The following is a 13,923-nucleotide window of genomic DNA, read 5'->3' as shown; positions in this document are numbered from 1 at the left end:
GCGGGCTATGCCCATCTCTGTCCCCACCTTGTGTTAAAGAAGGGACAGCCGGACTGTCATCTTCACGAACGGAGGAGAGGGGACCCCTAAAGGCCACAGAGCAAAGCGTGCCCTCCATACCCTTGAGCCAAGTCCTACCTGAGCGACCAGGGGGTCAGCCCTCCCCACTTTTCCCTGGCCGGGGCGCCCCCTCCCTATGACCCACAGGCTCCTTCTCGCTCCCCCTCTCCCCTTCTGAGACCATCTGCCAGGCAACAATCTCGTACTGTTTCATACTAAACAGTGAGTGACTGATAGCTAACACCACAGTGTTCTAGGCCTGTGCCAGGCCTTGTGCTTGATGGTTTTACTTCTGTGATTTTGTTTATACTTCCAACAGCAGCTGTGTTTTACAGTGTTTACAGCAGTGTAGGCACTGGGAACTAAGTAGGAGGAACCAAGAGCTAAGTCCTTACCCTAGGAGGGTTGTGGACTTAGCACACCTGGGATGGTTTACCTTTAATAGAGCAGAACAGCTACAGACGCTGAGTGGGCACTGGCTGAACACTGGGCTCACCTGACGGGCTTTCCAGTCATGAGAAGCTGGAGGTCTCGGGACATTTGGGCCTAACTGGTCTCACCGGTGGGAGAGCAGCCCAGCACTTGGCCAGCTAGAACCTGCTACAAGCCTCGGGGTCCCCGGGGCGGAGAACCCTGCTTTTCAGGAAGGCGAGGGACACGTTGCACTCCGGAGATGGAGGTGCAGGGCAGGGCATGTGTGGAAGGCCAGAGCAAAGGCGCTCAGCATGGGAGGGGAGGCCTGGAAAACTGGAGTCTGGGGCTAGTTCGCTAAGGCAGGGCTTTCAGGGTGGCCCTCAAAGGGATCTGTTTTGAGGACACCCAGAACTGTTATGAAACCCGTTTTCTTCCCCAGTGGCTGCTTTGATGGAAAACTCCCAGGGGCCTGGGGATGAAGAGAGAGATCCGAGTGGGAGTAGGGAGAGAGCAAGGCTGCCCGCCCCAGTGTCTTCTGGGGTGGAGCAGGACACCAGACCTTTGGCCCTCTGGTCAGTGCGTGTGGCCACCTCCTTCATACAGCCAGCGGGTGGCTGGCCCCGCCTGTCCTTGGGCACTGGGCACAAGTGTCTTGCCCACCGTGTGCCCTCCCCTCCCCTGCCCTAGTGCAGAGGGATGCACAGCAGCCTTTCACGGGCAGGCAGATGTCTTGGGGGGCACTGGCGGCAGGTGCCCAGGATGGGCAAGTTTTGGTTCTAAACGGGAGAAAGTCTTGGGCACAGACTTCGTGCCTAGAGACGCCTCAGGAGCAGGAGACCAAAGTGGCAGATGCAGTAGACCCTCAAGTTACAACCAGCCTGACATATGAACAGTTGGGTTCCTTAGGTGAATGGAAGATTCATCTCCCTCCTCCAACCACTGAAGAGCAGCACGTGGCGAACAGCAGCTGATGGTGGCCAGGCCGAGGCCCAGCCTTGTGACCAACGCACAGCAATGCTCTCTCAAGCACTCATTTCTGGCCAGGTACTGAGAAATCGTGCTGCACTTTGAAACGTTCATTTGAAAATACAGAAAAACACCAAAAAAGTAAAAATGTCCCGTAACCGTGCCACCACTGTGGGGTGGTGGCAGCAATTACAGCAGTCCGACAGCAGAGTGGCTCTGCTCGCCTGGGTTGTGCGGTCTGGGGGTTCATCCTGCTCCCCACCTGCTCTCAGGATGCAGGCGGGCTGAGCCCAGGGGACGTGGGCGGGGTGCGAAGGGAGTCACTTGGTCTGCTGCTCTCTAAAGCACCGGTTACCGATATTGAACTTCTGATCACATTCCAGGCTGTGAGTGTAGCATCATTTTTCTACCATTCCCTTATTGGTAATGTACTTGCAGTTTTTATTGTCCTCTTACCACTAAGCGCCTCTTTAACATATCTTTATGTGTGTGTACAAGCCCTTCTGGTGAGAAATGTCTGCATTGGAATTCATCCACATTTTTATCTTTGTAAATATTGCAAAACTGACATCGAAAAGGGTAGTGCCCGTTTGTTTCTCCAGCTCCATGCCTCTTTTCTCATGCCGTTCTTAGATGCTATCATTAATTTTTCCTGGATTTGATTTATCAATGAAAAGTGTTTTGTTATTTAAATGTGTACTTTGCTGATCATCTTTTTTTTTTAGTTCTTTTATTGGTATATTTTAGGTATACAATTCATTTACATTTATGATCGGGTGCTTGTACCTGTACATAATATATCTTGGTTCTTATTGTTTTCCCCATTACCTGTGCACCCTTCACCCCCTCCACCCTTCCCTATTTACATAGATTTCATTTCCATTTTTTTTCTTTTTTCATAGTTTTTCCTTTTCCTGTTTTCCTTTTCCCTTCCCTTCACTCCTTCATCTTTGGACCTTTTTTCCTATTTCAAATTATCAATTATTCATTTTAATCATTTTAACCCTTGTTTACACTATCAGTTTCTCACACTAGAGAAACTATTTGGTATTTACACATGTGTGTCCTATTTATTTCACTTAAGAGTATGGCCTCGATATGCATCCATTTAGCTATAGATGACTCTAGTTTTTCATTCTTTATGGCTGAGTAGTACTCCATTTTATAAAAAACCATATTTTCTTCATCCAGTTTCCAGTTGATGGGCACTTGGGCAGCTTCCAAGCTTTAGCTATTACAAACTGTGCCGCTGTGAACATGGGCGCACATATATCACTGTGGTATGATTCTTTTAGTTCTTTTGGGAAGATACCCAGCAGGGGACTAGCTGGGTCAAATGGGACCTCTAGTCCAAGTTCTTTGAGGTATCTCCATACTGACTTCCACAGTGGTTGCACCAGTCTGCACTCCCACCAGCAGCGGAGCAGGGTTCCTCTTTCCCCACAGCCCCGCCAGCATTTGTTATTGGTTGATTTCATGATAGCAGCCATTCTTTCTGGGGTGAGGTAGAATCTCAGCATTGTTTTCATGTGCATCTCTTGAATGACCAGTGATGTTGAACATTTTTTCATGTATTTGTTTGCTGCTTTTACTTCTTTGTCTGAGAAATGTCTGTTCATTTCATGCCCATTTTTGAATTGGGTCTTTGAATTTGGGGGGTCAGATTTTTTTCAATTCTTTATATGTTCTAGACAGTAGTGCTTTGTCTGAGGTACAACTGCTAAAAATTGTTTTCCCAGATTGTAGGTTGTCTGTTAGCTCTGTTGGTGGTTTCTTTTGCAGTGGAGAAGCTTTTTAATAAGATGAAATCCCAGTTGTTGATTCTTTCTGCTAGTTCCCATGCTGCTGAGGTTTTGTTCATGAAGTCTTTTCCTATGCCAATGTCTTCAAGAGTTCTACCTAACTTATCTTCCAGCAAATTCAGTGTTTCCGTCTTAACATTTATATCTTTAATCCACTGCTGTCTTAGTTTAGTGCATGGTGATAGGTATGGGTCTAGTTTTAATCTTTGGCAGGTTGAAATCCAGTTTTTCCAACACCATTTATTAAATAGGCTATCTTTCCACCGATGAGGGTGGTTGGCTCCTTTGTCAAAGATGAGGTGGCAGAGCATGTCTGGAGTTGTTTCTGCATCTTTTAATCTATTCCACTGATCCTCAGGTCTGTTTCTTTGCCAGTACCATGCTGATTTTATCACAGTAGCTTTGTAGTATAGTTTCAAGTTGGGGATTATGATACCCCCAGCCATGTCTCTGTTGCTTAGAATTGCTTTAGCTATTCTAGGTCTCTTATGGTTCATAATGAATTTTTGGATTGTTTTCTCTAGTTCTGTGAAGTATATCGTTGGAATTTCAATTGGCATTGCATTGAATCTATATAGTAGTTTTGGAAGTATGGCCATTTCCACTATATTGGTTCTTCCCACCCAGAAACAAGGGATGTCTTTCCATTTTCTTATATCCTCCTCGATCTCCTTTTTCAGAGTGCTATAGTTTTCAGTGTAGAGGTCTTTTGCTTCCTTTGTTAGATTGATTCCTAGATATTTCATTTTTTTGGATGCTATTGTAAAAGGAATTGTTTCCCAATTTCTCTCTCAGTGAGTCTGTTATTTGTGTATAAGAAGGCTGTTGTTTTTTGAATGTTGGCCTTGTATCCAGCTACTCTACTGAATCTGTCAATAAAGTCTAGAAGTCTTTTGGTAGAGTTTTTTGGGTCTTCTATGTAAAGTATCATATCATCAGCGAATAATCACAGTTTAACTTCTTCCTTTCCTATCTTTATTCCTTTTATTTCTTTCTCTTTTCTAATTGCTGTGGCTAATGTTTCCAGAACTATATTGAACAGGAGTGGCGATAGTGGGCATCCTTGTCTTGTTCCTGATTTTAGTGTGAAAGTTTTCAGTTTTTGACCATTTAGTGTGATGTTGGCTGTTGGTTTTTCATAGATAACCTTAATCAGGTTAAGATAAAGACCTCTTATTCCAATTTTCTGTAGGGTTTTTATCATGAATGGGTGCTGGATTTTGTCGAATGCTTTTTCTGCATCTATTGAGATGACCATATAGTTTTTGTCCTTGACTCTGTTAATATGATGTATTACATTTATTGATTTATGAATGTTGAACCATCCTTGCATCCCTGGGATAAATCTGACTTGGTCAGGGTGTATGATCTTCTTGATGACCCTCTGTATTCTGTTTGCTGGTAAAGATACCAGATTTTTGAGGATTTTTGCATCTATGTTCATTAGGGAGATTGGCGTGTGGTTGTCTTTTTGGGTTGGGTCTTTCCCTGCTTTTGGAATCAAAGTAACACTTGCTTCCAGGAATGAATTTGGAAGCCTTGCTTCCCTTTCAATTTCCTTGATGAGTTTAAAGAGTAACGGCATTAGTTCTTCTTTAAATGTCTTATAAAATTCAGCAGTGAAGCCATCAGGACCTGGGCTTTTCTTTGTTGGTAAATATTTTATTACATTTTCAATTTCACTCCTTGTAATTGGGGTGTTTAGAATTTCTATATGTTCTTCATTTAACTTTGGCAATTCGTATGTATCTAGGAATCTGCCCGTTTCTTCTGTGTTTTCCATTTTATTGGAATAGAGGTTCTCAAGGTAGGTATTGATGATCCTCTGAATTTCTGTTGGATCTGTTGTGACTTCCTCTTTTTCATTCTTAATTGCATGTATTTGTGCCTTTTCTTTCCTTTTTTTGATAAGATTGGCTAAAGGTTTATTGATTTTATTTATTCTTTCAGAAAACCAACTCTTTGATTCATTGATGTTTTGTATTGTTCTCTTAAGTCTCTATTGCATTGATTTCTGCCCTAATCTTTATAATTTCCTCTCTTGTACAAGCTTTGGATTCGTTATGCTCTTCTTTTTCTAGGAGCTTGAGGTTCTGCATTAAGTTATCTATCTGAGTTTTCTCTGTTTTCCTAATATGGGCATTCACTGCTATGAATTTCCTGCGTAGAACTGCTTTCATTGTGTCCCATAGATGCCTGTATGTTGTACTGGCATTTTCATTTACTTGTAGAAACTGTTTAATTTCTTCTTTAATTACTTCTGTGACCCATTTGTTGTTCAAGAGAGTGTTATTCAGTTTCCATGTGTTTGTTGGGGTTTTGCAGTTTCTTATGTTATTGATCTTCAGTTTTATTGCACTATGGTCTGATAATATACAGGGGGTAACTTCAGTTCTTTTACATTTACTTAGACATGTCTTGTGAGCTAGCATGTGGTCCATGCTGGAGAATGACCCGTGTGCAGCCAAAAAGAATGTGTATTCCGATTTTGTGGGGTGGAACACTCTGTAAACATCTATTAAGTCCATTTGTTCAATAGCTTGGTTTAGTTCTAGAATTTCCTTGTTAACTTTTTGTCTAGATGATCTGTCTATTTGTGATAGTGGGGTATTGAGGTCCCCCACTACAATTGTATTAGTGCTTATTTGGTTTTTCATGTCTATTAATATTTGTTTTGTATAGTTGGGGGCATGCATATTTGGTGCATATATATTTAGGATTGTCATCTCTTCCTCTTGGATTGTTCCCTTCACAAGGATGTAGTGACCATCTTTGTCTCTCTTAATTAGTTTCGGTTTGAAATCTACTTTGTCTGCAAATTAGATTGCTACCCCTGCTTTCTTCTGGGTTCCTGTGGCATGGAGAACTGTTTTCCATCCTTGTACTTTCAGTCTATGAGTTTCTTTTTGAGTTAGGTGTGTTTCTTGTGTACAGCATATTGTCGAATTTTGCTTCTTAATCCATTCTGCCAGTCTATTTCTTTTAATTGGTGAATTGAGGCCATTAACATTGAGGTTATACTTGATAGATATTGATTTATCCTTGTCATGATGTTTTACTTTTGATGGCTCTTTTATTTCTTATTTTTTCCCCCTTTCCCTTTAGTGTCTTACCTTGCCTGGTGACTTCCCTCTATTGGGCCTCATGGAGTTGTGACCTTCATTTTTTTTTTTCTAGGATATTGTTTAGAATTGTTTGTAGTGCTGGTTTGGTGTTCATAAAATTTCTCAGGTGTTCTTTGTCATGGAAGTATCTGATTTCTCCATCAATTTTCAAAGATAATTTTGCAGGATACAACAGTCTAGCTTGGAAGTTATTTTCTTTTAGGGCTTGAAATACTTCACTCCAGGCTCTCCTTGAGTTGAGGGTTTGTGTTGAGAAGTCTGCTGTGATTCTGATGGGCTTTCCTTTGTAGGTGATTTGTTTCTTTTCTCTAACTGCTTGTAGGATTTTGTTTTTCTGTTGGGTTTCTGGGATCTTGACTATTACATGTCTAGATGTAGATTTTTTTTGATCGTGGCTAGTTGGAGTTCTATATGCCTCACTTATCTGTAAGTCCAATTCTCCACCTCTGTCTGGGAAGTTTTCTGCTATTACTTCTGTGAACAGTTTTTTTATGTCAATTGTGCTTTCTCCTGTTTTTTCATAGACTCCTGTCAGTCTTATGTTATTCTTCTTTGCATCATCTAGCAGTTGTTGGATTGATTTCTCATGGTCCCTTACTATTTTTAAGAAATCTCTATTTTCATGGTCTCTAACTGTGATCCTGTCTTCTATATCTGATATTCTATCTTCAGATTCCCTTAATATGCTGTGGATACTTTCAATGGAGTTTTTGATCTCCTGAATATCTGTTTGAATCTGTTCCATGGATTCCATTTCTTTCTTATGTTGGGCGATCATGGTTTCCATTTCTTTCTTATGCTGGGTATTCATGGCTTCCAGCATGTTTCTGAGCTCATCTATTTTTTTATCTGTTTCTGTTCTAGATCCTCTAATCATGTTTTTCCCTCTGCTCACCATCTCTGTAGATATCTGGGAGATTATTTCTGCTTTGCATTTTTCTAGAGCTTCATTCATCTGTTTTGTTACTTCCTGTGCTATCAGTTCAGGGTATCCAGGTGGTTGGTTATGGGACTTTTCCATCTCATTTCCCCCAGGATTTACTCTTGGTAGGGTGGAAGCCTGAGTTTGTGCCTTGCTTAAATGTCTTCTCATTTTTGTTTTTGGTACTGTCCTTGGTTTAACTCCTGGGTTGATAGTTTGAAATTGCTTATTGTAAGTATCTTTGTTGCTTGTAATTAGAACCCTTATGGAACGATTGCTTCTCAGAGGTGTCTTCCAGATATAGCTGGTCTTTAAGTTTTGAGTCTCTAATGACTAAGGCTATCTCATTTTCTTTATACTAGGAAGGTTCATTGACTAGATTAATAACAACGCCTTAGCCCAAGAGATACAATCAGCAACACCATTGCATCAAGTACATCTTTGAAAATATCATTTTGTGGTAGTTATTAATCTATCACCTTTAGCTGTGTGAATTAAATCAAGATCGAGGACTAACCCAACATATAGTGAATAAACTCTTCAATATAACAACTTTACCCTTTGGGGTGGGGAGTTAGACGGGGTTGGGGAGGGAGGGACAGATGGGAAGAAGGATAGGGGAAGGTTAGCAGTGTGGCCAGAGGACACAGGTGAGAAGGAAAAAGAGAATAATAGGAAAATAAAGAAGAACTCTGAATGAGGACCGAAACAGGGACAAAAGGGGAAGATGAAAATGTGGGAGAGCAAGAGAGTGAGTATAAGAGAGAGAGAAAGGAAAGAGAAAAGAAAGAAGAAAAGAAAAGAAAAAAAAGGAGAAAAAACCAAATATTTGCAAAGAGTAGGAAAAAAATTAAAGATAAGAGGAGCAAAGGAAAAGAAAAGAGAAAAAAACTAATACTAATTTTGGGAATAAAAAATAACAATGAAGATGAAGGGCCTCTTTCAGGGTATGTCTCTGCTGTCACAATAGACAACGTGGGTAGCAGTGCGCAGATATAAGTCAATGAGTCTCAGCAACCCAGTTGCAGACCCGTGAGATTCAGGCAGATTTCTGGCTGCAAGTCCCAAGTTGAGCTCCCTGTCCTCCTGCAGGGTTGAACTCTGCAGAGTTGTATTGCAGGTTCCAGCTGCCCTTCCCCTGAAGATAGTCCCGGTCCCGATGGGAGGTGAAGATGACTCCAACTTCCCCAGTACAGTGGTCTGCTGGTCCGGTGTCCTCTGCGTCTTTGTAGTGTGGAACCAGGTGGCTGTACAGAGAAGAGGCCAGCGGAGTGGGGGTGCGGGGGGCTGTCCAGCGGATTGCTGCTGGGGTGCGAGCTGATTCAGCGTGTTGCATGCAACTCGCAACTTGGTATGGCATCCTCACCGATCATCTTTCCAGTATGAATTTGTTCCTCTTCTCATTTGATCGTGGGTTATTTTTTCTTCTTTGCCTGTCTTCTACCTAGTTTTCCTATAAAGTACTTATATTTTCCTTATACATTTATTACAGATATTTTTATAAGATATATATAAATGCATATCTTGTTACTGATTTTTGTTTTTTAATAAGATTTTAATTTTCTATTAATTCTCTTCAGTTTTCTCCTTAGCAACACCTTCCATAGGATGTTACAAAATATTCTAAAATATATTCCTATAATTCTATGCTTTGAAAGTATTTAGATCTTCTATCTATCAGAAGACTGGTATCTAATGTTTTCTGTCAGAGGAATATTTCGTTTCCCATGTATTAAATTCCCATGGACTGAAATATACTTCTGTGACCTCTGTGTTTCAATGTACAGTGAACCTTCAAGTTACGACCCGCTTGACATACAAACAATTTGGGTTAAGTAGGTTAATGAAAGATTCATCTGACTCTTGTTATCTATAGCCTGTACCCAGGTAAATGTCCAGATATCAACTGTATTGACTTACAACCAGCTTAAGGTACAACCAGCCCTCGGGAACAGATGGAATTCAGAAGCTGAGGGTCCACTGTACTTATTAGTGCTCTTGCTGCTTTGATTAGAGCAGCATTTTGTTACAATTTCCTATGTAGACCCAGTTCACCATCACCTTTGACCTTGACCAAAACTCCCTTGGCCATCCAAGGTTCTATAAGCTCACACTGGCCTTCCTCAGTTCTTTGTCTATACTGTCACATTTAAATGCATGTCACCAGAAAAACTGCAGGACTTCAGAAATACCTGTAAACAGGGACTGAGTGACAAAGTGGAAAAAAAATCCAAAAAAGGAGCAACACGTATTTCATAAGAATTGCTTTTATCGTGGAAGTAATTAGCAGACAAAATGCACATCTTTGCTTACATTCTCTGGTTGTGTTTGGGTTTGAAAGGACAGATTTCTGAGTGTATGGCTTGACTGTCCCAGCTGTGGGGACCCTGCCTTCTCACCTTCCAGCCTCCCCCAGGTCGGCCCTGCCACCAAACCCAGGTGAGCTACAGATGATCAAAGGCAGAGTCAGCTGAGCTGATGGGAGAAAGGGAGTCTCTAGTCACTGGAGATGTTCAAATCCAGGGTTTCAGGACCAGAAGCCCCTGCTATCCTGAGATTCTCTGAAGCTGGTACTCAGCAATTGAATGAATTACTAAGGAGCAATAACATAGTGCATGATGCAGCAATGAAATGCAAATCGCAGAAGGGAATGGAAAGGTAGCAGGTTTCCCTGCAATGCAGATCTGCACCTGGGGAGAAGATGTGGCGGTAGAGGGGGCAACAGCATCCTTGTTTAGGGCAGGACTTTGATGGTTAATTTATTGTCAACTTGAGTGGGAACGCCCAGCTGAATTGAGTCAGCATGGTTCTGGGCATGGAAGACCCACTTTAGGGAGGGCTGTTGTTGAAGTGGTATAAAAAGGAGATCAGGAGGAAAGGATTTTAGCTGATTTTATTTTCCTTGGAAGACCTTCATTCCAGCTGCTTGGGCTGAGCTCTGGTCTTCACTGTTGCCCAGGATGGCAGCTGTTCTCTTTGGAAGAGCTCCGTTCTTCACCTTCCCCCTGGGCGTGGGCTGCACTGGCCAGTATAGACCCTCTAGCCTCCAGCACTGGCCCTTGGGCTTTCCAGCCCAGACCCGTCAGTCTTCCATTGCAGATTCCTCCGCCTTCTATACACACTCTTGAGCTCCAGGCCTTCCCCTGGACTCTTTGGATCTCTAGTGAGCCATCAGATCTCTCACACTCTTCTGCATTTGACTCTGTGGGTGGACATTGTCAGCTAGTCTTGTAAATTTCTGCGTTCTGAATTAAATCTGTTTCTCTTGCGAATATTGACTACAACAATGATGATAAACGCAGGACACAAAACAGACATGAGGCAAGAGCAGGATGAAGGAAGATCCTATTCTCCTCAGACTGCTCAAAACAGATCAGCTCTTTCCTGGCCAAAAGGTGAAGAGAGGAAGCAAAGAGGAACACTGCTAATTGGGGCCATAAGGAATTTATCTTAGGAGAAGACACAAACTTACAAGGAAGGAGCCTAGTTTTAGAGTCTGTCTGGGGAGGAAGAGAAGCTGAGAACAAAATGAGACCTATTCTCCAAATTAGGGAGAGGAGAGCGAAACGGACAAGAGCAGAGGGGTCAGTCATCATTAAGCTTTAAATGTTGAGATGAGATACAAGGACAATGGGCTGTACAAGGCCATTCTGTCTATGCTCCCCATATATGCCCCAAAAAGAGAGATGGAGAAGGTTCTTAAAGAACCAACCCAGCTCCACAAAAAGGATAGGAGTGGATTAGTCAGGCTTCCTCAGAGAAACAGATGGATAGGATGGGCATGGAAACACACACACACACACACACACACACACACACATACACACACGATTGTTCCACATGGTTGCCAGTTGGTTGGTGATTGAAGCAAGCATTGATGTTGTGGCCTAATTCCTGGGTTCTCCAGGGCAGGAGCATGGACACTCAGGTAGTTTCCTGTGGGACATTCTCTTCCGGAGGAGAGAATTCCTGTTGTTAGGGGAACCTTAATGTTTGCTCTTAAGTCGTTCAATCTGATTAGGTGAGGCCCATTCATCCTGTGGACAGTAACCTTTTTTACTCACAGTTTACTCATTTAAATGTTAGTCTCACCTAAAAAAATACCTTCATAATATCCTGACTGGTGTTTAGTCAAGCCATGGGCACCATAACTTAGCCAAGAAATTAATAAAGTTAATTATCACAGAGGTCCTGGCCACAGGCCCTTACAAGAACACTAATCATGCAAGGTGAGGAGCAGGAAGCCTGGAGAGCCACCAAAAGATGATGGTGGGAGGGCTTAAAATTAATGTATAGTAGATAGATGGTGTCTTAGCATGGGCTGCTATAACATACCGTAGACTGGTGGCTCATAAACAGTAGCAGTTTATTTCACATGGTCCTGGAGGTGGGAAATCCAAGACCAAGATGCTGGCAGAATTGAGGACTTGATTTCTGGTTCACAGCCAGCTGTCCTCTTGCTGTGTCCTCATGTGATAGGAGGAAGAGATGTCTTTCTTGGGCCTCAGCTATCAGGGCTCCAAGCTCATTTGCTCATTCATGAGGGTACTTCCAAGTCCCACCACAATGGAGGTGAAGTTTCAACACATGAGTTTAAGGGGTACGTGAATATTTAGACCATGGCCCACGGGGTGCTGTTGATAGTAGGGTATGGATCACTTGTCATCACTCTTTATGGAGGAGAAATAGCTATGGCCTGTACTAGGTAAGACATAAATGTGTACAGGAGGCCTCTCAAGTATCTTCAAATCGACTGTCCTGTGAGATACAGCCGAGGGCACTGGAGAATCCTGAGGATGTGATTGCCGATCCATCAGGAATTTTAGAGATATCACAGGGAATCAGAGCACTGTAGTCTAGCATCTTGGCTTTTCATAAAGGGAATATACTGCATGGAAGGTCTGGGCAGTCTGTATAAGAAGTTACAAGCCAGGGGTTGGAGCACTTGGAATAAAGAGGGACAGCCAGAGAGCCACCCTGGATAGCAGACTTAGTGTTCTGCTCCCTGCCCCAGGGAGCCCGACCCATCCCTGGGCCTGGCGCTGCCTCACACACAGTCTTATCCCTGCTTGCAGGTGAGCAAAGCCAAAAGGTTTGGGGTGTCCAAGATCCAACATCTGGAGATGAAAGGACTCAGGCCTGAGGTCATGCTTGTGTTCTTTTATTCTATAGCAAGGGCCTTCCAAAAATGACTATGGGCTGAACCTGGCCTACTAGCTGTTTTTGTCTGTTCTATAAGCTCAAAATGGTTTCTGCATTTTTAAATGGTAGGGGAGAAAATACAAAGAAACACTCTATTTGGTGACATGACAATGATAGGAAGTTCAGATGTCATTGCCCATCAATAAAGTTTTATCAAAACCCAGCCATTCCCATTTGTTTATACTACGTTGTCTGTGGTTGATTTTGTGTTCTCATGGCAGGGTTGCCACATCAGAGATCTTCTGATTGTCAAAGCATGGAATATTTATTGTTTGTTCCTTCTCAGGAAAGGTTTCCTGATTCTTTTCCCCAGCCCCTTAGATAGCTTCTAGGGCTTCTATGCTTACCTTTACCACAAAAGTTGACACAGCAATGTCAGAACCTGGCAACCAGGAACAGGGGAAACATTTTTCCTAATGGTGTGGTTGGAATGAAATAGTTTCATAGATTGGGGGAAAGAAAGTGGAGGCAGGACAGGATAGGGTGATGAAAGATGCTGTGATTTAATTGAATTCTATTCATTTTTTGAGACTGTGAGTCTGGCTTTTATTAGGGCATTTGCAAAGTCTCTGATGACATCCTTGTGGGCCTAACTGAGAAAATGTGGATTTGATGGTAACAATGAGATGTCTGTGTCACCAGCTGATCCCCTGATGCCCACAGGACTTGATCAGTGAATTGCTGCCAAGCTAAGGTGTCTAGTGACACGCTCCAGGGCCGGGCCTTGGTGCCTGTCCTGCCAAACCATCACATCAGATGTTGGGACAGAGTTGCAGAGAGCGTGCTCATTATGTCCTAAGTAAAATAACTAGTAGTAGGCATTAGCTGTTCACATCGGAAGACCTGAGCATTTCCCGTCAACAAAGAAAAGATTATAATCCAAAGGTGTGATAAGATGAAAAAGCAAATGTGGTCTTATGACTAAGAAGAGAAGTGTAAGTCTCTGATTGCAAGAAAGGACAGGACTCGTGTTGTTTTGGACAGAGGTACGGGAGCCTTGGGTCCTGTCTGGGCTTGGCATTGAGAAAGATCTTTGGAAGTGGGTGGCCCCACCCAGGGCCTGAGGGGCTGGGGCAATTGTGTGGGTTACTTCCCATTATCCCTGATTGGCGGCTGTGTCCAGGGGTTTCTAAGGTTCCCTGAAAGCCCCAGTCACAAGAATGAGGACCCTGGTAGTGGAAGGCTGTCTAGGCAGGGTCCCTGCACTCATGCTGAGGGTAAGAGTCCCCAGGTGCCTCAAGAGCTATAATATGGGTGAACATGAAGGATGCAGACATGGGTGGGTGGGCGCAGCATGATTTGGGGGCTGTGCGGCACGGGGTGGGGGTGGGGCACAATCCCAGCAGCAGAGCCCCAGGGGGAGATGCTGGCTTGGAAGAGAGGGGTGTTGTCCCCTTCCAGGTCCAAGGGGACCTCCTCCATGAGTGACATG

At 43.2% G+C, this 13,923-nt stretch overlaps 1 long non-coding RNA gene across 2 annotated transcripts in view; it reads left to right on the top strand.

Annotated features, from left to right (window-relative positions):
* Window positions 1–500: 500 nt before the first annotated feature.
* LOC110344172 (uncharacterized) overlaps window positions 501–13,923 on the top strand; it is a 50,555-nt gene continuing 37,132 nt past the window's right edge. Inside the window, exons 1-3 of one of the 2 annotated variants that reach the window (XR_015446484.1) lie at window positions 503–739; window positions 1,381–1,518; window positions 8,382–8,875. This is a non-coding gene — a long non-coding RNA (uncharacterized LOC110344172). Of the gene's footprint in view, window positions 740–1,380; window positions 1,519–8,381; window positions 8,876–13,923 lie in introns of those variants that run through there. The other variant, XR_002386522.2, reaches the window with a different exon arrangement.

Source organism: Heterocephalus glaber, unplaced genomic scaffold (assembly GCF_053883595.1).
Source record: "Heterocephalus glaber isolate CG9 unplaced genomic scaffold, H.glaber_assembly_v1.0 deba00001689, whole genome shotgun sequence".
Lineage (NCBI taxonomy): Eukaryota > Metazoa > Chordata > Mammalia > Rodentia > Bathyergidae > Heterocephalus > Heterocephalus glaber.
The sequence above is the reverse complement of the archived record's forward strand: the minus strand, read 5'-3'. Positions and strand labels throughout refer to the sequence as shown.